Consider the following 25,761-nt stretch of genomic DNA (forward strand, 5'->3'; position numbering starts at 1 on the left):
AGCCATTTTTCTCATCTTCCATTTGTTTGAGCTTTGTGCTAAAACTCAGCCTTTGACACCTCTCTTCCTGTAAGAGTTCCTGCGTGTCTTGCAGCTGCGATTCCAAGATAGAAAAATCTTCCGCAATTTCTCTAGATTTGCTGTCTGCTTGAGAAAGCTGATTTGTAACATTGTCCAACTCAACCTGCAGTCGGTTTGCCTTCTCTGACAGCTTAGCACACAATCGGTCACCTTCTGACACCTTGACTTGCGATTCCAGAAGCTGTGCCTCTACTTTTTCCCTCTTATGTTCACAATCTCCTTTTCCCTGCATAAGAGCCTTCACCTCATTGGCTAGCATCTGGGAATAAGAATGTAATTCTGCCACACAGGCTTCTTTCTCCTTTAACTGCTGCTGGAAACGTTGGGCTTCACCTTTCCAACTTTCACAGTCTGCACGTAATTCATCTACCACATTGCTCAAAGTAGTGAGCTCATACACAGTACTCAGTAATTTAGCCTCTCTTTCACTTTTCTCTTTGTCGCTGAGAGACAATGTCGCTTTCAGAGCAACATTCTGTTCCTGCGACTCCTGCAGGTCTATTTTTGTAACTTCCAAACACTGAAGACTTTTTTCCAGCTGATTACGCAACTCCAACATTTCACACATACTTTGCTTCTGCAAAGTCTGAATTTCACTTTCCTTTTCCATGAGGATGGTATCTTTCTCCATTATAGTCTCTCTGCGTTTTTGCAACTCGACCAAAAGAAGAGCAGTGGATTCTTCCCACTGTAACACATGAGACTTTAGTAGTTCATTCATTTCCTGCAAGTTTCTATGCTCCATTTTAAGCAATTCCAAGGCTTGTTCCTTTTCTTCCATTTTCCGTTGCAAGGCATCCAACTCAGCCCTGCACACATACTCGGTTTCCTCCAAACCGATGGCCTCCATTGGCTGCTGGCGTCTCTGTTTCCAGCCTGCCATGCTCTCTTGGTGATCCTTTTGTTGAGCTGCAAAGCTCCGTTGTTTCAGCATCTCCCCCATTTTGGGTTTACTTTTCATCTGAGAACCCTGCGTCTCCAAAGCAGTTTCATTTGCCCCAGTGTTGCTAGGAACAACAACTTTTCTCTTTAGCCGATTCCGTTCAGGCATGGATGGGGCTGGTTCAGACGGCAACATCCCCTCCATCCATAGAATCCGGTCTCTCATTTCATCTATCTTTGCATTTTTCAGGCGTTTGGATCGCCCCATCTTCAATAACTCCACAAATTTTTCACAGTCCAGCAAAAAATTTTCAGACCACTGTCTCTTTAACACATGTAGTTTTTCTCTCTCTTGCAAGATCTCTTTTCCTGCACACACAGTTTGTGCAGTCACTTGCACCAGACACAACAAAGTTCATCAAATAATTTTGAGACCGCTGTCTCTTTAAAACACTTTTTTTTTTTTTCTGTCAGGATCTTCTCTCCTGCACACATAGATTGTGCAATCTCATGCACCAGACAAAGTTCATCAAACATATGCACTCCATTGCAGGGATCTTGCTGCTTCTGCCCACTGCATACCTCCACCATATGTAAGGGATTAGCTCGGTGGCGGGTGTGGATGACCCCTTTGGGGGTGCGTTTTCACAGAGAGATAGCCGAGCAGAGGTTGAAAACAAGACTGATTTATTCATGCAATTTACTTCACACAATTGCAAGCGTCAAAACAGCCAAAATAAAATAAAAGACAAAATAAATCCTTGCCTCTGTGGGCGGCTACCTTCTCACGCTGGAACCTACCTAAGAAGTCTTTCCAACCTACTGTTGGGCCGACACTGCTGATCCTACAGCAGACACTCAAATGTCCATTTGTTTGCTTTTCACACAGCACAAACATTGTCCATTGAACATGTCCCTTTGTTTCTTTCACATCAACACATGTTCATTTATAACAGGATCCTTTACTCTTCAGATTCTTCACATTGAACACAGTTCATTTAACAGGTCCCTTTACTCTTCACACTCTTCACATGGAACACTTTGTCTTCTCACCTTTGAGACGTCTTCACTCGTGGTTACCCTCCTTAGCTTCACATCGCTGTAGGGGGTCTTCTCCCATGCTCACCAGCTTGTCGGGAGGCACACATCCGACTGTCCCCCTCTCCCAGCCTACACGGCGACAGGCGGCAGCAGTCCTTCTCCCATGCCCACCAGCTTCGGGAGGTACACGTATGTCTGTCCTCCTCTCCCAGCCTACACGGCGACAGGAGGCAGCACTCAATAGATTTTCTCTGGACAAATTATAGAGGCCTTGATCTCCTCATTCTGAACAGCTGAAGGCCTTTCAACTTCCTGCTGGCTAGCTCTGTAGCCAACACCCTAAATTAATTAATGGACTTTCTAAGTCAGCTGGAAATGTATCTCCTTCCTGTGACTACATTCCCAGATTTAGCTGACTTCCTGTTACAATATATATATATATATATATATATATATATATATATATATATATATATATATATATATATATATATATATATTTAAATTAGCTGTATATTTCTTGATACTACCATAACCTTCCACCAAAGAACAACCCAAAATAAATTCTCCTGCTCCTTACAATTGCAGCCATGCCCCAAATGTGTATGTTAGTTGTTGCATGTACCTGTAGTACAGCCCAAAAAACAATAGTGAGCATTTTTTTTTTTTTATCCTACCCAAAACACACTGACATTAACTGACACTAAAGCCCCGTACACACGTACCGATCGTCGGCCGAACGATCGGCCACCTTTTGTCCCCGGGCTGTCGTGTCCGCTGAAAAGTGCAAAAGACTCCACACGAATTTTTTCCGCCGACTGCAGAAGTGATGTCATGTGATGGTTAACTTTCCTTGTCTTTTTTCTTTTCTGAGCATGCCCAGTCTTGCAATTCTGCTGTCTGTCGGCCGAAATCTGTACTGACTGGCGAACAATCGGCCGTTCTGGTGTCGGCATACAAAAATTTTAATGCTTGCACGACAGATTCTGTTTGGCCGAAAGTGCGCTGTCGGCTGTCGGAAGCATCATACTAACAAGCCGAAAATCGGCCGATCGGTCGTCGGCCGAATCTTTTCGGGCGACAATCTGCACGTGTGTACGGGCCTTTATACTAATTAAAAAAAAAATATGTCAAAAAGAAATACTGACCTTTGACCCTGACCTTGACCCAAACACTAACCCTGGCACTGACCTAGATCAAACCTTGATCTAGGTATTTTTTTTTTTTGTATTTTTCTATTTTATTTCTTTATTAATATTACTTCATTAATTTTGCTACGCACACTTTTTTTTTTCTCTGCAAGAAGAGAGAGAGATAGGATGTATAATAGGCTATTACAGTGATCAGGTGACCCAGAATTGGGAGTTCCATGTCCCAATCTTTGGTACGGGGCCCAGGCGGGCCAGAGGCACACGGTAAGACCCTGGTCTCTGTGCTGGGAGCACGCATCGCGTCGCTCTCCCAGCAACAAATATGTGGCTCCCAGTCTAGTGGGGCTGCACACGTCGGTGTGAAGGGGTGAGCTACAAAGTCAGCCAGACAGAGTTGTAGGTGGGGGTGCAGTGTGGTGCGGCAGCAATAAGACACACAGTGTCAGTGCAGTGAAAGAACTTGTATTGAAACAATGCAAAGACAGTTCACAAATAACCCGGTGGGAAGACAGCCCAGCCAGGAACATTAACAGTGTGTAACAAACAAGTTTTAGCCAAACTGACAGCATCCATAGAGAGGGGCAGAATGCGGCCTGGCCATCTTATGCCCAAGTAAGCAGGTGTCTAGAGAAGCAGCAAACTCTACGCTCTCCCTTCTTTCCCTGCTGCTAGATCTGTCCCTACCAGATGGGGTACCTGGGAGCCAAGGCCCTAAAAAGGCTCTACCTGACCCAAGATGGCCACAGAAGCCACATCGGGTGGCACCATCTAATGGGATAGCTCCCCCAGTGACCTAGGAAACTGTAAAGGAGCCATGCTCCTCTTCACCTCCTCCCTAACCGCAGTGCTGCTGCAGACAAGCGCCACTTGCAGTGGAGAAAGTAGACTGCACCTGCCTACAGGTTTGTACAATACCTCTGTTGAACTGACCTATTTAGTTTAATGGGACCGAGTCACAACTAAGAGCCAATGCTGGGATCTCAGTTGCGGTGTGGTATTCCCATTAAAAAAGCCCATTCAGCTGTCACAAAACAAAAAAACAGGCATTCAACAGATAGCAGTATCAGCCTTTCAGCTGCTCCTGCTGAACACAGGAAGTTGCCCTCTTGGCATGGGCGCCATTCAGAGAACACTTTGCATTTTCTCATTGAACACAAAGGGATTTATTTATTTATTAAAAGCAAACAGACAGTGCAGTTGCTCCAGAGCTTAGTATATAGGGTAAAGATTCACTTTGCAAAGAATACCCAATCACGTGCAAGGAAAATTAAGAAAAAGGCATTTTTGCTTGCACATGATTGGATAATAAAAGTCAGCTGAGCTGCTGCTCATTTACTAAGCTCTGAAGCAATTGCTCTTAAAGAGTGCATTTGCCGTTAGTAAATCCACCCCAAAGTGTTCTCTGATTGGACAAATTGGAGATCATGACATCACTGACTCGCCTCTCCACCTCATCCAGTCAGAGAATGCATTGAGAAAATGCATTCTCTCTCAATTGCAATTAACCGGGTCCTGGAAGCTAGTGGGGATCACATATTATAGTGATGTCCAGTTGCCACAGGGATCCCACAGATATGGCACATACAGACTTATATTGATCAGAGGTGGACCAGTGCAACTTATGTAAAAATTCCCATATCTAAACTTCATATACACACTATTTTTATTTTTTTTTAAATTTAAGAAAGTGTTGCCTACCATAATGTCTTCAGACTTGTTGCGTTCCTGCAGTAATACTACCTCTGCTCTCAGGAGGAACATACATGGAGATACAGTATGTTTTGAAGGAATAAAAAAAAAATCATATTTGTAAAAGGATATTTAATCAAAAAGGCAAGCAATTGAGGGACAGGTAACATAAAATTATTCATTTTAATAAAAGGGTTTTATCATACCTCCCAACTTTTTGAGATTGGAACAAGGGACACCTATTAGCAAAAATTTATGGGCATAGAACACACCCTCTGCCACGCCCCCTCAAAGAAGAATTGTACAAAAAAAAAAGATTAGGTAAAGCCACAAGTGTTTTTTTTTTTTTTTTTTTTTTGTATACAAACTTTTATTGAAAGGAAACAGAAGATGTTGGTACAAAGAGAATTGGTACAATAATATGACAAAAATTGGTATCACATAGAGTAAACAGAGATATAACAATCTTAAGTCATTTCAATTTAACTCTATTCAAAATGGGAATTTGATATCAAAATAACAACAAGGGTATCGAGAATATAATTCCTGGATATAGGTACAGAGCAAGTGTTTTTTTTTTTTAACCACTGTTATTGCTTTATATCGGCTTTTGACATTTGCAAAATCAGCAATTTGGAAATTAGCACTTTGAAACACTTTCTGAAAGATAAATAGTGCATCTTTTATATTGCTATAAAGATCAGACCACAATGAGGGACAAATGAGGAGGAAGGAGGGCCAGAGGGACATTGTTCCAAGTCAGGGACAGTCCCTGGAAATCAGGGACAGTTGGGAGCTATGGTTTTATTGAACTTTACCCCCAAATCAACCAATCAAATCACTTTCCAGAAGTTAGCTTGGTGACAATTATTTCTGGCCGATGACTCTGGGTAGCTGTACATCAACCCTGCTCTGTCCCATATACCATAATCCAGCTCAGTGCAGGCATTACTATATAGCTGCTGCAAGTCATCCATAGGATGCAGTCACTGTACTTTACAAGCTGCAGATTAAACAGTACAGAGGATATATGTTTAGGGAGCGAACACAGAAGAAGCAATCAGGGGGAGGAAGAGAAACAGTAAAGCAGCAGAACCAGAGTTTCATATGTATGATGTAAGCTTATCATTTAATGAGACGACAAGGAGAAGCAAGAAGTACATGACAATGTTAATGCACACAATATAACTGGATACTAACATTTATAATCATAACCTCAGAGAGTGTTGGTCCAGAATAGAGATCGACCGATTATTGGCAAAGCCGATATATCGAGGGCCGATCTGCACTTTCCCAGATATATCGGAATCGGCTACCAAGGTGATCGATATTACCGATATTTCAGAAAGTGCTTGTACCGGAGTGATGCCTGCAGCTAGAGGCATCACCCCGGTATCAGCGTCCATAGCCGACAGTCGACTGTCTTGTAATGACAACCGATGTGGCTGAGAAGCCGCTCGGCTGTCATTACAAGGAGCGGGAGGGGACGTCCCCCCTCCTGCCGCCTTCCGCGGCTCGCCCGGGTCTCCCGTCCCACTGAGAGACCTGGGCAACCAGCCTACATGGCCGTCGAAGACCAAATCAAAGCCGCGTTTTGACTTTAATGGAGTTTGCATGTTCACTAGAACATTTCCCCTGTTCAAGATGCTCATCACTATTGGTTACCAAACATCATAAATGAAGGCTTTTTGACAGTGACTAGAGTCAATAATTTACTTTATATTTTATATAAAGTATATATATAAAATATATATATTATATTTGTAATGTCAATTTTTAAAGGCAGTGGAGATTTCCTTGAAGAGAATGTATAACAGTCTCCACTGTCTTAAAAAAAAAATGATATTACAAATATAATTAGTAAAATGAATGGGCAGCACTAATAAATATTTATTATTCCAGGTGAAAAATTCATAAGAACCTTGGCTAAAGGCACTTGAGTGAGAATCATCTTGAAATGCACTGTGACTGTTCATGTGCGAGGTTTAATTGCACTTGTCACAGTGTGATTGTCATGGACACTATTTTGTGCACTGTATATTTGATAATTTTTATTATTATTTTTTTGTGTTTGCTTATGAATTTTCACTTGGATAATTAAATATTTATTAGTGCTGCACATTAATTTTACTACATAATGGAATTTGCTATCGACCTTTCATTGGATGTATCTTCAGAAGCCTGACCGCAGGAAACACTAGTTTCTCTTACTGTGGCCTATGTATATCTTATGATGCCACTCAAAGCAGGAGTAAATAGCGTTATCCCATTGGTGCTCTGAAGCGGGGATGTGTAAAATTGCACATCCAGTAGTGTCATGTGGCTTAAGTCAGAATTGTCGCTCACCCAACCCAATCCATGTGAATAAACATATGTGGCCGCCTCAGCCAACACTGCTCCACAGACAATGCCTGCTGATGCGTTTCGCCCTGCCCACTGGGGCTTAGCCATAGAGGTTTACTAAGCCACGGAGGGCGTGGAGCAGCATCAGCTAAGGCAATCCCATATGTATTTTGACATGGATCAGGTTGGGTGAGCGACAATTTTGACTTAAGCCACTTGACACTACTTGATGTGCGAATAAACTATTACATATTTAATTGCAAAATCTAAAAAGAAAAGTGTGTTATCACTTTAAATCAATGCACATATTCGTCAGCACACCATGGATCTTCAAATGTAGTCCAAAACTTTTATTGCAGAGAGATCACATCCCAAAAGAACAAAAGCAAAGTTTCAGAGCCGTGCAGGACCCCTTTGTCCAGCATGTGCTTGACGAAGGGTCCTGCATGGCTCCGAAATATTGCACTTGTTCTTTTGTGATGTGATCTCTCTGCAATAAAAGCTTTGGACTGCATTTGAAGAACCATGGTGTGCTGGCAAATATGTGCATTTACAGTATCTATGATATCCAGTGTCCAGCTGGAAGTTGCTACAGCACCCGTTACAGATGAGCCTAGTGATCCAGCAATGTGTGTGACGGAAAGATAGACAAGACTATCTCTTTAAATAACTCTTACATCAAAAAGCGGAAAAATTCACCTATAGATGTAGCCTGGTCGCAAGGCTAGTGTTGTTCAGACTGTTGTTCTGTTAATAAAGTTTTACAAAGTATTGACTTGTGAATTATGGGAGCAGTGTGTTTCAAGGAGCCTGCTAGGAGTGTCTTTATAAAGGGGGGGCGGGACCAAGACTCACTCTTTTGCCTCGAGGACAGCGCGCTGTGAGGAGGGATAGAGCTGCTGCGGAGCGCAGAAGGGTAGGCCGGAGGCCTAGCAGAGGACATCGGAGTCAGAGTGTGTGGAAGGATCTCGGTAGCGTGAGCGAGTGGAAGGACGCCCTGAGAGGCCGTGAGTTTCGCTAGAGAGAGCGGGACGTTGCTGGAGTGGACTGTGGAACAGAGTTTGTCACATTGGGTGAGAGAAATCCAACTTAAAGTATCTACTATACTTCTAGACTGAGCCAGGGCGGGACTGCAGAACTGTTCTAGCAGAAGGCCATATTAATCCTTTCGATCGCCACAGGACACTGTAGCTCCGCATAGTGCGTGGCGGATCAGAAGGCCTTGCCCCTCCTTCCCAGTACTAGATTGACTGCCACCTGTGGAGTACAGAAATCTATCTTCTCCCTTTCCTGTTTGGATTACAATTATTGGTTATTACCGTGGGGATTATAGTTAATTAATCACCTTTACTGTGGATTACAAATACTTTCTTTGTATTGGCTGAGGAAAACCCTTGCCGGCGAAGACTAGTGAGGCCTCACTCATCCAGGAGACTCTTGCAATCTAGCGTAAAGGGGACTCCGATAGTATACAGAGTGCACTCTGATAGTTAGTTTGGTGCAGATATATTAGAACTGCTAAGAAGTTAATAATAGTAGAGTTATTCTTTAAACACTGTCAAATCTTGGTTTGTGGTCACTCTCACATTACACTTAAGAAATAGTGTATTTACAAAATTACAAAGCATTAATCCTTCAACATATATCAATATATATATGTTAGGATTGTTCTTCTGATCCTGAGTGCTGAACCCTACTTAGTCACAGGTTGGGGATTCAGGATCTATTTGTCATTAATGTTCTTGTATTGTTTTATTGATACTGTTTGTGCATTTTCTAAACTCAAGCTAAAGATTAGTAAACCTGATTCTTTATTGCAAACTTTGGTAGTTTTCAATCATTCACAATGACAGAACCTATAGTGTCAAGTGGGTTGGACAACGCTCAGGGCAATGTGAGGAGGATGTGTCTACACTTAGCCACTCCCCAGGGGGCAGGGCTACATAAATAATATGCAATGTTGGACAATATTTCATATAATGGGAAAAAACTGCAATAAAAGTGCGAAGTTGAGTGAAATTATTGAAAAGTACTATAAACATATAAAAAATTATCAATTCATATTCCTAAAGAAAATACTAAATTATAGAAAAAGTTCATCATTGTTTAGTAAAGAGTACATTCAAATAAAAAAGTACCAGTTACCAGGCAAATATGATCTTATGGTAGAGAGATTAATAGCGCTTAGCATCTTCCACCCTAGAGAGCCGAAGCTCACAACACCGGATCTAATTGGGACTCTGCGACCCCACCAGCCAATTCTAAGTGCAGTGCTCCCGCCGTGAGACTGTGACACTTGGCTTTTATTCCCCCATCAAACTCCGGCACAAATATGTATCAAAAGCAAAGAAAGAAATATCATACTGCTATACTGTAGCAATAATGTTTTATTGTAAAAATGATTACACTTTCAAACATGAGGAAATATCAAGCAGTAAAGTCCTCCAGCATGGTCATAATGTCTTCGAGCGTGCTCGTGCGTGATGACGTCATATGATACATATTTGTGCCAGAGTTTGATTGTAGAATAAAGACCAAGTGTCACACTCTCACAGTAGAGACACTGCTGTTCGAACTGGGTAGGGGGGTCGCAGAGCTCCTGTGACATCCAGTGGGGTGAGCTTCGGCTCTAGGGTGGAATATACTAAGCGCTATCAATCTCTGTACTGTGAGATCATATTTGTCTGGTAAGAGGTCCCTTGGTCTAAGAGGCAATTTTCGGCACTGAATCCCTTTTTTATTATGAGCACTTTTTTCAAGCACCTGGATGGACTTTTTACTAAAAAATCATGAACCTTTGCTAGAATTTTAATATTCATTTTGGGAATATGAATTGATAATTTTTTATAAATTTATACTTTTCATTCATTTCACTCAACTTTGCATTTTTATTGCAGTTTTTGCACATTATATGAAATATTGTCCAAAATTGTATATCATTTATACCGTATATGAATTTTTCACTTTATGATGTGAGAGATATTAAAAGAGTCAGCTCACTTTTCTTTTTAGATTTAGTTTGTTGGATTCCGTATTTAGAATCTTGTAAGGCGCAGCAGTCTTACCTCAGTAATGGCTGAGCATGAGGTCTGAAGTTTTCATTGAATATATAATTGCAACACAAGCCATTTTGTAACTTATTTTATTACATTTTCTATGCTATTTAACATAATGGTCAGCCTAGAGTTTTTATATATGCTCCCAAAATGTAAAGTGTCAGATTATTCAAAGCTTGTTTTGGTTTTGGATAAACTACTTTCTGCTCTAGAGATGCAACCACTTCCTGGCCTGGAGTAAGAGAAAATCTAAAAATTACAACTCTACTCATCAAAATGACTAGTGCTCAACTGTCTTGCATCCTTATTATCATCTATGGACTCAGCCCTGTGGTGAATTGCTAATTTTCCCTGTCTATGGGGGTTTCTAGCCTGGCTCTGGGGGTCAATAGGGGTACACTATGGGGTGGCAAGTGACATAAGTGATACTGCTGAATAAATTCCAAATTTATTGATCAAAATGACTGGCACCTAACTGCCTTACATGCCTATTATCTTATTATCTGGACTCAGCCCTGTGGTGAATTGCTACCCTGTCTATAGGGGTTTCTAATCTGGATCTGGGGGTCAGAGGGGATCATTGCAGAGAGGTAAGTGATGCTTCTTTAATCATCAACGTGACTGGTGTCAAACTGTCTTACATTCTCCATTATCAGCCATTGAGTCAGCTGTGTGATGAGTTGCTAGCCAATCCTGGGGGCTTCAAACCTAGCTCTGGGTATTACGGGGATACATTGTGGGAGGAGGGTAACATGTCACATGCTCCTCCATAGAAAAGTACTAGCATTAAAGTTTGGCTGGGGAATTTTTAGTTTTTTTCGGTACCAACATGTTTGCCCTAAAGTAGTTCTAAAGGCAGAAGCGCCCCCCCCCCCAACAGCCCCCCTGAATACTTACCTTAGTCTGATCTTGATCCACTGCTGAGCATGAGTGTAAAGGCTCTCTTGGCTCTCTCTCTCTCTCTCTCCATTGACTCAGACACAGCAACAGGAGCCATTGGCCACACAGAGCCAGCTCGGGAGCATGCCTGGACTAATGCCCCCAGAGCAAGTGGCTTACTTTGGGGCACTTGGCAGTGGGTAGAGGCCAGGGTACCCAAGAAGAGGAGGATCAGGGCTGCTCTGTGCAAAACCATTGCACAGAGCAGGTAAGTATAAAATGTTTGTTATTTTTCAATCACTTTAAGGTCAAATTGAATTCCCAATAAAAAAAAAAAAAAAAAAAGGCTACATTTTGCTCTCTAAACCTATCTTGCACTTAACTCCAAAATATATCACACAGTTCTCTGTTCTAACCTTTTTCAATTGCTCCTAAATTATCAGTTTATAACTCTCTAAGAGTGACCTTGTAAAATACTGTTACAGGTGGATTTTACCGCAGGCTAAGGCTGGTCATACATTATACAATGTTATTGTACAATTTTCCTTTAGATTTACCAAAACCATATACTATGAGGACAAACCTAAAAACTTTAAACTTGTATGCAATCAGACAGGCCCTTGCACTACATAGTTGAAGGTAAATCTAAAGGAAATTGAATAGGAAAATTGTATAATGTATGGCCAGCTTTACGCCCACCTGTACTGAAGTTGCTGCCAAGAATGACCCCCCTCCCTCAACACCCCCCCTCCAGGGAATAAACCTTTGCATGTCCTAAACGGTTTTAAAATGTACTGAGTTAATGGCTCACAGTTTTTAGAGATATTCTGAGACAGAGTCAAAATAATTACATGGTCTGGATTTGATGAAAGTCAGATTTCCTAATAAGTGTGGAACTAATTATCCTTAAGAAAAAAATGTGTAATACATCCTCTGGTAATGCTCTTGAAAAAAATGTTATCAGTCATGATGGAGAGACATGTGAGAATTATACTTGGGCAGAATTTGCTCACTAATCCTCTAGTATTGCAGTAGCTGTTGAGAGGAAAGAACCTTTTTTTTAAAGTGACAAACAATTTTATTCTTCAAAAATGTTTGATACACATCTACTATGTAATGCAATCAATTTATTCATGAAATCATTCCTCACTGTGTGTTTCTGCCTCCTTGTAACATCGTCCGTGAGCTCCTGAACCTCTTCTTTCCCCTCACCTCTGTTTGTTTGGAATGAGTAGTGCATGTTCATGTGCCCTGCTCTATGCATACTACAAATCCCATAATCCATCTGGGGAGCGAGCAAGAGAGGGTGACTACGTTTCTACATTCAGTGTGACCATGGAGAATGAAGGTAGCCACCCTCTAATAGGCACGTGCAATTCATTTTGGTCCGAATGTAAATTTGGATGAATTTGTGGTTATTGTGACGTCACTGACCGGGACATGTCAATGAGTCAATGATTTTACAAGGGGCGGTGTCGCCCACTGATAACATCAGGTGACTCCGCCCCTTATTTATTTAAGAAATGTTAGACAAAGGAGTAGGCAGTTGGCAGCAAGCCTTCGAAAAGGCTGGATTTTTTTTTCGGGTCTGGCGGTGCGGTGGGCAGCGTGATTGATGATGGATCTACATCGGGGGACATTGTTTTTTATTTTTTGATTAAGGAATTGTCAAAAACTCATTTTCTGTCTTTATTTACTTTTTACACTATTTTTGTGAATAGGTAGGGGTCTCATTTACATGGGGGGCAGGGATCTGGGGGCAGATTCCGATAAGCCCCCCACCTGCAGATCCCCACAAACATCGTCCAAGGCAAGGCAAAAGGGCCCCCCTGTCCCCATCATCATCGAGACAAGGTGCTTTGTGGTGAGGGGGGGCAAAGCCCCCCCACCATAGAGCACCCCCCATGTTGAGGGCATGTGGCCTGGTATGGTTCAGGAGAGGGGTGCCGCTCACTTTTCCCCCTCTTTTCTGACCTGACAGACTGCATGCTCTGATAAGGGTCTTGTATGGATTTTAGGAGGGAACCCACACGTTTTTGTTTTCAATTTTGCGTGGGGTCCCCCTTAGAATTTATACCAAAGGGCCTGAAATGGATTGGGGGGACTCCACTGTATTTTTTTTCAGACTCTTCTATTGCCGGAATTCTTTTGTTTACATTCTGTCCAGTTCTGGTCGCCAGTCCTCAGGAGGGATGTGTTGGAGCTGGAGAGAGTCCAGAGAAGGGCAACTAAACTAATTAGGGTAATTGGAGGACCTTAATTATGAAGAGCGTCTGCAATCTCTTGATTTATTCTTCCTGGAGAAGAGACGACTGATGGGGGACATGATAGCAATTTATAAATATCTAAATGGGGATCCCAGCTTAGAAAAAAAGCTGTTCAGTCGAAGGGATTGCATGAGGACTCGAGGGCATACAATGCGATTAGAGGAGAAGCGTTTTAACCTCAGGCAACGTGGGGGGTTCTTTACTGTTAGGGCTACAAGATTGTGGAATTCTCTACCACAAAAGGTGGTTTCTGCGGGAAGTATGGTGGCTTTCAAAAGACTCTTAGACGTACATCTCAAGGATCAGAACATTCAGGGCTATGTGAGATGATTACAGCCACACACCTACACAGGTTGAACTGGATGGACTATTGTCTTTATTCAACCTCACCTACTATGTAACTATGTAACTATGTAACATTTCAGCCATTGATTGTTAAGGACGCAGCGGCCAGCTACCCAGCCCGCTCCTTTACAACCAGCTATTCTTTACACAGAATTCGAATCAGTCGATAATTTATTAACCTCTCCAAATTTGAATCGTTCCAAAAATTTGGAATTTGTTGGAAAATTAATAAACAAAACTAAACTAAACTAAATTACTTTCGAAACAAATCAACAAAACAAAATTAGTAACATAATGAATCTATCCGAAACAAAACAAATTATTCCATTCTGCACGTTTACCCTCTAACAGGAAGTCAGATCACAACAGAAAAAACAATGAATATGATTTGAAGGAGGATGAGAGCAATAGAATAGAAGGGACTTTTCTGAGTTAGGAATACATTCTTGAATACAACATATTTTATATCAGAGTTTGATGTCCCCTTAGCTTTTTAACATTAACATTGTCTGGGTAAAATTGGGACAGGAACATCGTATGGGAACTGACATTACCAGGCCAAGCCAAATAAGTACTGTAAATGGAAGTAAAAGCACTGTGATGTTATCAGTTGTTAGGTCATGGTAACCATTCTTCCCAGAGATGTGTAGCTTTTATATAAAGGTTACCGGCATAGGCAGAAATGTCCACAGACAATGAATGATAGTAATTCAGAAGAAAGCTACAAGGAAATTATTACCTGTTAGTAAGTGTTACACTACAGTGGGAAAACTCCTAGGTGAGTATGAGGGGTAAAGTGTGTAAATGAGCTGTAAAAGAGTATCATGTATTTTAGGAAGTAGTTTGGAAATGTTTATTACCATAATGCCATCACTAGTTTTTATTTTTATTTTTTATGCATTATAATATGAATATTTCATGGTGATGTTTGCAGACCCTGTATATTGTTATTCTTTGTTTATTAGGGTCTTAAAAGCACTTTGTTTTCTTTGTTATGCTTTTTTTTCTTATCAAGTTAATATGAAAAAATGCACATTAATATTTTATTGTGGAATATTAGCTGTTGCTGCCAACACCTTAAAGCGGTAGTATCCCACTTTTTGACACTTTTACCAACAGGTAAGCCTATAATAAGGCTTACCTGTAGGTACAATAATATCTCCTAAACCGGCACGGTTTAGGAGATATTTGTAGTGCACGCAGCCGCTCACGCGAGCGGCGCATGCGCTCTGAAGGTCCGGGGGGACCTTCGTTTTCCTTGCCGGGAGCTTGCTGTCATCGCGGCTCCGGCCAATCACAGCGCCGGAGCCGCCGAACCCGGAAGAGACGCCGAGGGATCATGGCAGGGCCCGCAGCGATGTCCGGGGTCCGTGTCGGGGCTTCGTTCTAAGGTAAGTAATACATAATTAGCTAGTATGCGATGCATACTAGCTGATTATGCCTTTGTCTTGCAGGTTTTCTTTTTTTTGTTTTCGGGTTTACAACCGCTTTAAGTGTTCCCACATATACGAATAAACCAATGAATGTTGCTGTGCTTCCCTAGTTTGTGTGTGACAACTACCATGTCTTAGTATAATAACAACCTATATATTTGTGGGAACATGAATACAAAAATGAAAAAAATAAGGTCCTGTCCCCAAAAACGCTCTTTTTGGCAGGCTGTGCAGTTGGCGATCAAACAGAAACCAGACCAGGATCTGTCACTCCAACCAGCTTCTTTTCTTCTCCACCACAAAGACATGTCCCCCTCTAAATAAAAGCAAACTCTTACAGTTTACCTGCTGAATGCACACAAAATGCTTATCCCCAGATACTGGAGATCCATCAAGATCCAAGTGGTTCCATCGTGTTGATCAGGTGGGAGAGATGGAAGAGCTGGTGCACGAGAGCAATGAAACTATGTCCTAATATCTCTGTCAATGGATGAGATGGTTACTGATTAAGGATTTTGAACTTTAAAAAACATCTCCGCCCCCCTTGAAAGATCCTTCCTGGGTTTCGGCATCCCATTGCTCTAGGAGGTCTTCATTCTGTTTTAAAAGACCACCTGTTGAGCTGGCCAACTTTCCCCAAGCCCCCCCCCCCCAGTTCTGTTTTCACACCCCCCCTTTTATTTTTTTTCCTTCTCCAGGACCCTGCTTTGGCCGCCCACTAGCAATCATTTTCATGGACCTTTATATCTACTACCATCCCTCCCTCACGCCTAGACGTGATCCTCGGGCCTTTGCCATCTGGTTTATTATTTCGTTTCCCCACTTGCTACCAGATACACCTGGGTTCTTACAGTTGGGTGAAAGCCCACCTTAGAAGTTCATTGTTAGTTTTTTCTTACATTTGTTTACTATAACCAAAGAATGATTCAGACTTATTACTATTGCCTTTTTCTTACTGCCTACTCTGCACTGCAGTGTAATTGTATACTGTTTGTAATTGTCCCTGTCAGATGATTTTTGTATTGTTTTTTTTTTTGGCTTTACTCACTAAAATATTTATAGAAGAAAAAAATTACTTTATTAAAAAAAAGTTTAAATAGAATAAAAATAAAAGTGTATAAATGATCAAATAAAGTCCTTATTAAAGACGTTTTCAGCCTCTGTGTTATCTTACATTAGCACCAAATGATTAGTATTTGTGCCAATCATAAATGTTTATACAGTTTGTGCACTCAAGTCCTTTAAATCTTCCTTTGAAAGTGACAAGCTGTGACAAGTACCATCCACACGTGCCACCTCAATGCTCACAATGCTCTCACCTCACTTATATGACCTACCTTAAATGCAAGGTCTTATAACACATGTTGTTCATCCACCAGGATCACCTTGCTCACTTGGATGGATACCCACCTGGGCCCTTGTATTGTATTCACCACGACCTACTGTTCCTTTAAGTGCCCACTTGCACACTTATGCCATCATCCAGAGAAATTTGGTGTGGGTCCCTTTAAGGCTATTACTCAGGTATGCAGCCATGCTGTATCACTCCATCAGTGCCATTTGGAAGATTAAAAACAGTCTCCAATAGTGTAGTAATTCAAATATAGTCGTTTTTTTATTAAAAAAAAAAAAAAAAAAAAAAACACTGCCAGTGCTTCAAAGAATTGTCACTTCCAGTCTGCATTGCCCAGGCTCCACCTTACACGTTATGGCACTTCGTCACCCCTGAAGTATTTTTTGTTTAATACGTTGTACCTTCACATGCAGCCAGCAGGAGGCGATTTTGGCTCCTTTTTAGTGCTCTCTATAGCTCCTATGTTGTGAAAATCCTGTTCACAGAACTCAGTAGCTCATGGTGAAATACACACAGCTGAAGGATCCCCCCTTAACCTCATTCTTATTGTTTATAGAGGTCTCCTTTCAAAGTTTTAATCACAGAAAGACTGTCAAAGGAAGCAGCTTATGCTGCTCTGTCTCCAGAAATACTGCATTGTGAATCCTTTGTCATTGGTACACTCTATAATTAATGTGTATTGGTAGTTTTTTTTTTTATACATACAATAAAAAATGGATATAAAACATCAGCTTATATAGGGTATATCCATTCGCTTTGGAGGGGTCTCCACTTACTTATACTGCCTCTGGGATAGGAACTGAAGGAATTTCATTAAGGGATCACAGACCACAAAAAGATATATATATATATATATATATATATATATATATATATATATATACTTTAACCACTTAAGGACCGGAAGGTTTTGCCCCCTTAATGACCAGGCCATTTTTTGCGATACGGCACTGCGTTACTTTAACTGACAATTGCACAGTCGTGCGATGTTCTACCCGAATAAAATTTATGTCTTTTTTTTCCCACAAATAGAGCTTTCTTTTTTTTTTTTCCAAAAAGTTTATTGAAGGAACATGGTATAACAATAACATAACATTACAATGTGATCATGTACATGGTAAGTACAATAAACATAGATCATGGAAGTACACTTTCTTTTACTCTTTTGCTTTCTTTTGCTGCAATTTTTATTTTTTGCGTTCTAAACAAAAAAAGAGTGACAATTCTGAAAAAAAAAAAAAAAAAAAAAAAACAATATTTTTTTACTTTCTGCTATAAAACATTCCTAATAAAAAAATTAAAAAAGATCAATTTGTTTCCTCATTTTAGGTCAATATGTATTCTGCCACATATTTTTGGTAAAAAAAAATCCCAATAAGTGTATATTAATTGATTTACGCAAAAGCTATCGCATCTACAAACTAGGGGAAAGATTTATGTCATTTTTATTTATTTATTTATTTTTTACTAGTAATGGAGGCGACCTGCGATTTTTAGCGGGACTGCGACATTGCGAAGGACAGATCGGACACCTAACTGACACTTTTGACACTTTGGGGAGGACCAGTGACATTACTACAGTAATCAGTGCTAAAAATATGCACTGTTACTGTAATAATGACACTGGCATGGAAGAGGTTAACACCAGGGGCAATCAAATGGTTAAATGTGTACCTAGGGGATGCTTTCTAACTGTGGGGGGGGGGATTTACAGAGTTTACATTGCCAGGCTGCTGTTCTGTCTCCATGGGGAGTGATCGCAGGTGCCTGGAGGACATTGTGTCCACCGGACCCCCTTACTGGTTCCCCCTCTAGCGCCCCCACTTACTGCTACACGAAACGACCTACAGGTGCGCCGTTTTGCATAACAGAGCTGACCTGCCGCAGTAAAACTATGGTGGCTGGTCGGCAAATGGTTAAAGGAGAAGTATAGCCAAATCTTTTCTGACTATACTTCTCCTGTGGATCACAGATCACAGGAATGCAGTTCATTCTGCTCTTCTGTGATCCGTTTTCAGCTGGCAGCGGTCTGAAGCCCGCTGTTGGCTGACGTCACAGGGCAGGTTTAGGCTCTGGAAAGGTCCCAACCATATTGTCAGGTCCCACCCAGAAGCCAAGATCGGCACCTCGGTCAGCCTCTCATTCTGATCCAGCTCCTCCCGCCCCCTTCACAGCCCAGCGCTCCAGTAAGCGCTAGAGGGGAGAGCAAAGAACCGGTGACTGACAGTCACCAGCTCCCTGCTCAGTGGAGAAGAGAGAAATGAGCGATCAGTGGTGTTTGATCTCTTAGTTCTCACTACAGAGCCAGCGGGGACAGATGCAGCATCAGATCAATGGAGCATCCACCTAGGGGAATAAAAATGTTTGTTTTTTTTGGAAAGCCATACTTTTCTTTTAAGACAGGCAGAAAAAGAAATGATGATTTCAGATTTTCTATTTTTAGTTACTGCACTCTGGACATTGATCTTTGACTAGTTAAAGACCATCATGTAATTATTCACAAAATGGAAGCGTTGGACAAAGACCAGGTTGGCAAAGTTGATAAAACTGTGGCGGCTGTGGATTAAACACTGTCAATTTAGAAGAAACTGTACTTTTGCCGTGGTGTTAGGAGCACAATTTTGAGCCCTACCTGCCGCCTCATTTGGGGACGCACTACTCTTGGGGACTCTCTCCTCTTCTCACCTTTTCTCTTCTTGTTCATTCCCTTCCTTTTTTCTCTTTATTGCTTCCTGGCTCTGGCCTACTTTTTTCTTATTTTTTATATACCATGCACTTGTATGTGCTAGTCATAAGGGTTGGGTTCCATCTTGCCTTTTGTCTTTAGAGACCCACACCTTAACTTCCTCTCCCTATGTTTCCCTTTTCATTTTTATTATCCCTTGCTTTATGGTAGCCCTACTGTGATGTGCTTATATAGCTGATTACCACCACCGCAAATAAGTCATGGCATAACAGATTATTGGTTACTGCATTTTAATATAACATATAAAGTCTTAATACCAAAATTGTATGGCTTGAGTTTGCAACCCTGAGATTGATATCACAAGGTATGCTTAGACAATTCTCAGTTATCCTACTCTGCACTTTAATGTTAAAGCGTAACTCCACTTTGTTGAGAAAAAAAACATTCCCCTCTGGTTGATCGCTGTACATTACAAGGATTTGAACAAACTTTGTTGAAGATTTTTTTTTTTTATTCTTAAGAAATCATTGTTTGTTCCTCTGTGCCCCTGTGCTGAATGGGTCTAATGGGAGTGGTTTCATAATTATCTATCAGCTGTGGCATTTGCGGGGCACTAATAAGAAAATCTGCTGGGCCTGCATCCCTTTAGACGTGTTCCTATTGGGAGTATCTCACCAAAAATTACATTTTTGTTGCAGGGGATGCCAGAAATCTGACTTGTATCTTAGGCAGACTTCTGGGAAAATCAGTGAGCCAATCACACAGACAGGAAATTATGTTTCTGGGGTGTGGTCAGTATACATTCTGTGTACAGAACAGCTCCAGGTAGCCATATTGTATTGTATTGACAGAAAATGACAGGAGCCGCAGATTGAAAAGGAAAGGTAATTTTTAATAATATTCAATTACAATATGATTTGTGTCACAATTGTATACGCTATTTTGTTTTCTTTTTATTTGCCTTTTTTTTCCCCCACGAAAGTGGAGTTACCCTTTAACCACTTCAGCCCCGGAGGGTTTTACCCCCTTAATGACCAGGCCATTTTTTGCAATTTGGCACTGCGTTAATTTAATGGAAAATTGCGCGGTCGTGCAACGCTGTACCCAAATACAATTAATGTCCTTTTTTCCCCACAAATAGAGCTTTCTTTTGGTGGTATTTGATCACCTCTGCAGTTTTTAGATTTTGTGCTATAAACAAAAAAATCGACAATTTTGAACAAAACACCATATTTTTTACTTTCTGCTATAAAACATTCCCAATAAAAAAAAAAATGTTATTTAATTTTTTTATCAGTTTAGGCCAATTTGTATTCTGCTACATATTTTTGGTAAAAAAAATCCCAAAAATCATATTTTAATTGGTTTGCGCAAAAGTTATAGGCTTTACAAACTACGGGACAGATTTTTGGACTTTTTACTTATTTTTTTTTATTAGTAATGGCGGCGATCTGTGATTTTTAGTGGGACTGCGACATTGCAGCGGACAGATCGGACCCCTAACTGAAATTTTTGACACTTTTTGGGGACCAGTGACACAAATACAGTAATCAGTGCCTAATAATATGCACTGTTATTGTATAAATGACACTGGCAGGGAAGGGGTTAATATTGGGGGTGATCAAAGAGGTTAAATGTATGCCTGTATGCTTACTGACTGTGTGTGTGTGTGGGGGGGGGGGGGTTCTGTGACAGGCAGCTTAGCTGAAACTGCTGATCTGTCTCTGCATGTCTGAGAGAAGATCCGCCTGCTTTGTTTACGTAAGCAGGCAGGTCTTCTCTCCGTCTCTCAGACGATCGCGGGAGAGCAGCGGCAATCGCGTGCCGCCTAAACCACATGCAATCCAGTCACGTACGTGACTGGACGCAGCCGAGCCACCCTGCCGCAGTAATTTTACGGCGGGCGGTCGGCAAGTGGTTAGAGCTTGCTAGCCATTAGGCCACATTCTGTTCCTATCCATCTCTGTAACTGCTTCATACATGCACCACTGTGGTGGTCTACCTTATGTTTAATGTGCCATATGCTTCCTAATAATTTTGTTCAATAAGAATATTTAAATGAGAAAAAGACTTTCACACAAAAAGAAAATATTTAAAACATTTTTATTACAATAAATGAAACAAATAATTAAGACAAATTAAATAAATACACTTGTGCATCATAATTTAGAAACACATTTGTACATGTACCTCCTCGGCGACAATAAAAAAATGTACAATAATACTATCAAACATTTCCATCATACAGAGCAAACCATAATGTGATGCTGTGAACACATGCTCCATTGCCAGTCTCTGGCACGGGTTACCTCTCTTAGTCATTAAACATTAGAATAAACATTGCCCTTTTTTCAAAGTTTCTGAAACTGTCTATAGGGCTCTATGCATGAAACATTTGCTGTGTGGATGTCTAAAGGATTCACACAGACACAACAAATAATCCCTGTATTGTTTGTAAGATGAATTTCTCTTATAATCATCAGCTCCATCTAATGGTCATAATACAGTATTTTTCTGAAATACCTGGATCAAAAAATAATACTTCATTATGGGCACTAGATGGAGCTGACAATCAAAAGAGATCATAAGAGATAATACAGGAATCATTCGTTGTGCTGTTGTGAATGCTTAAGTCCTCTGCATAGCAATTTTTTTTTACAAATAGATGCAGATAGTGTCAACTGAAGACTTCTGCCAATGTCAATCAGAAAGGTGGAGCAACACAATTCTCAGTTTAGACACTTTGAAAACTGAGGGCTATTGTAAGCTAGCTGTGGTATCTTGAAAAGGAAAAAATCTAGTATTATCACTCCTGCAAAAATGCATTATTACTAACTGAGTCATAAATTTTACAAAAACAAAATACTGAAGTCAAAGGCAAAATTATTGTAGCTATATATAGTAGTCTACAATACAAAACACTTCCATATTAATAGTGCTAAGTGCCAAAATAATGAGTGCCTTTATCTGGGATTAGATATGATAGCACTGTCTGCTTTTATCAGACTGTGATTGCTGACTGCTGTTCTTTTAGTTTACTATCCCCTTAGAACAGGCATGTCCAACCTGCGGCCCGGGGGCCGCATGCGGCCCGGAACAGCAGGCAATGCGGCCCAATGCCCCGTGACGATTTTTTTTTGCTGGGTAGGAAGGAAGTCGGCTCGGGGGCGGGCACAGCCAAAGTGGCTTCCAACTAACTGTAGGCAGAGGCTGCCTCCTCAGAAGGAATCATCCTCTAGTTGTGTTAAATTAGTGCTGGGGGGGCGCAGCAGCGTTTTATTTCTCTTATACCTTAACTATAGTATATATTTTATATGCGGCCCGAGAAAATTTCTCTACACTCAATGTGGCCCAGAGAAGCCAAAAGGTTGGACACCCATGCTTTAGAAGGAGCAGCACTGAGCAGTACCAGGGTAAGAGGAGACAGGTTCTCTTTTTCAGGTGGCTAAAAAAGCAAAAAAAGTGTTAGATGATACTCATAGCAAAGACAGGAATTCTATGTTCCATTCTTTTATTGCAGGTCTGAAAACAAAAGGATATGTTGATATCTTGCTATAGGGGACACCCTCATTTTTCCCCTCCTTGACTTCCTATAACAGGAACTCTTTAAAAAATGATTTTATCTTAACACCAATTTCACTCATTAAGGGTTTGTTTCCATACAAACAGGTGCAAAAGATCAAGGCATGATTGGGTCCAATGGACAATGCAACTGTTTCCATATAGATTTCGGTGATCATCATCTAAGAACATTTTTTTCCGGTCCCCATTGTTATTCTTTTTGTGATTTTGGTCTAAAACAACCATACAGAAAATAGTATGCATATGATTTTTTTTTAACATTTTGTCAATAGCTAGGACTATATTTACTGGATAGGAGGCACAATTGCATGGGGATGCAATTTTTTTTAAAGGCTTTAACCGCTCATCTTTTGTCCCCAACCACAAACTACAGAGAAAAAAATAATAGTAAAAGGCATGCTTAAAATTTTGCCTGGATTATATGTTTGGTGCAGTAAACTAAGAGCCCATTTTACTAAAACTTTGCTAAAAGCTGAAGTGGAGAGGAAAACTGTCCATTCAAATGCTAGGGATTTAAAAAAAACATAGGAACTTCTCCTAAGCATTAATAAATGTTTGTAGTAAGTATAGGTTCACCTCAAACCAATAGGTCTTCAGGAAAAGAGGGCATAGGTTCTTGTTACCAGAGCAGCAGAAAGTCTTGTGACTTCTCTTTGGGACCCCTGTCAGCAGGCTCCATACCGAACCCTCTTCCTTTCATTGATGATGCCAGAAAAAAATGCATCTAGAACAGAGGTCTCCAAACTTTCTAAACAAAGGGCCGGTTTATTGTCCTTCAGACTTTAAGGGGCCGGACTGTGGCCGGAGAGAGTTGAAATTTTCCTGGCATTAGTGGGAGTAAACTGTGCCCCAAATTTGGTATTAGGGGGAGGAATTATGTCCCATTTTTGGTGTCATTGGGGGAAATAGTGTGCCACTGTTAATGTCAGTGACAGGAATTATGTCCCGTTGTTGGTGTCAGTGGGTAGAATAGTTTCTGGTATCAGTGGGATGAATAGTGCTCCAAGGGCCAGATAAAGGCAAGGCAAGCAAATGGCCAAAGTTTGGAGACCACTGGTCCAGACGGCCTCTGAGTAAGCCAATAATAAAAGTGAACACAAATGGTTTGTGTTATGTTTAAAATATACATGTCATGAGATAAAGAGGAAAGTCACCACTGCTGATCTGCATGTAAGCATGCTAACTGCCTGGTTGTTTTATTGACCAATAGGCTTTAATATTTTTGGGTCACTGACATGGAATAAGTATACAGATTGGGAAAATTGGACATTTCAGGTTAGGGGGGTTGATTTACTAAAGGAAAATCAACTGTGCACTGCAAGTGTGCTTGTAGTGCAGAGTGGATTTGACTTTAGTAAATAACCCTCAATGTCTCTAAGTATCGAAGAAAGAGGGTCACTATGTCAGGCAACTAGCCTTTTCAGAAACAGAGCTAACAACAGCATCCTCCATGTCTCTTTCATGGCTGGTTCCCTTTATGAAGTGCTCCCCCTAACTCTTCTGTCCTATGCACTAACCCGTAAATGCCCTATAGTAATGGCAGCTCTGTAAATACCCCACATTGGTTTCTTAAGAATATCTCCAACTTGCCGCTTTTTCCAGACAAATTCGGCATGAAAAGTTTTCCTCCCCAGTACAACTTAATAGGGTCTAGAACTGTAAGCATAACAAGATGTAATTAGCTTCATACCTAGCAGAGCGTTAACGAGCCATGTCTACTGCACAGTGTGCACATGCTACAGAATGCAGATCGGTTAGTTAAATGACTGTGTCATGCAGGTTAATTGGACAAGCAGGCTCACATACCAAAAAAAGGTCAGTAGGAAAATGTATCTGCTTTTCCTAAGCAAGTACGGATTTGCATAGTGGTGAAGCCGGCTCCTTGTTCATCGGTAATTAGCACATACCTGGCTTCTGTCCCATCCACATAATTACAGTGCAGAGCTTAGCAATGTGAGACAAAGTGTCAGCGTGCTAAAGGCTGCACCTGACCTTTTCTGCTGAGCTCAGGAAATTGTGCGCTATTTAACCCTTTAAAGCTCAGCTGAAGTCACAGAGACAAATAGGAAATCAGACAGACATTAATAAACACCAGTTTCATAGTCTTACCTGGATTTCCTTGTTACAGTTGTGCAGGTTGCCTAATAGTCACCAGTGCCCTCAATATTTCACGTGGACCTGGTCAGACACACCCCCCCTCTTCCCCTGCAGTATAAGTCTGTGTGAGGTCACATGTGCTTAGGGGTGTGGCTGTTACTCAGCTCTGCCAGCACATAGCACTGCAGTGTTATGGCAGTTTGCACAAATCATAACATGTAAGGGTACAGGACTATAAGTAGAAAAAATAGGGGATCTTCAACTGAGCTTTAAAATGTTATACACCATCACAATGGTTATACAGTTTCTTTATACAATAGCAGGCAAACAGTGGCCCTTTAGGACTGCAAATTCTAGAGCGCATGCTGGTATTTGTTGTTCCAAAGCAGAAGGGGATTGGATTGCCTAAAGGCTTGACATTAAAAATTGTTCCTAGCAGAAAGTGAACCTGTCATGATAGCAATGTGGACATTGTCACAGTTGACGCTCCTTTTAAAAGGCTCCAGCGGGTGTATTTGTACTGTTGTACTGCAGGAAACATATAACCGTTTTTTAACACTACTTCCTAATTCTTTCATTGATATTACACCAAAACTTTGCTATTTGGTCAGACGCCCAAGGTGCACTATTGTTAGGATCATCACACCTCATGACAATAAGTAGCTGAGCTCTGGGTGGATATAAAAGGTCTACCATTCCTAATCCCGGAAGCAATGCAATTCCATGCAATTAATTATGACTTAAAAAATAAAAGGGATTAAAGGGCAGTTGTACATGCACACATCACCTTTCAGCACTTCTCCATAAGCATAAACACACCACTGAGCATTTACATTTAACACTATAGAGGGAGGAAACAGGAGAGTAGTTCAGGC

General features: G+C 40.9%; 1 long non-coding RNA gene across 1 annotated transcript in view; it reads left to right on the forward strand.

Moving 5' to 3' along the window:
- The window catches only part of LOC309545211, a 288,066-nt gene that overhangs the window by 79,541 nt on the left and 182,764 nt on the right, over positions 1–25,761 (forward strand). The window lies entirely within an intron of this gene.

Source organism: Pelophylax lessonae, assembly GCF_965119305.1.
Source record: "Pelophylax lessonae genome assembly, chromosome: 2".
NCBI lineage: Eukaryota > Metazoa > Chordata > Amphibia > Anura > Ranidae > Pelophylax > Pelophylax lessonae.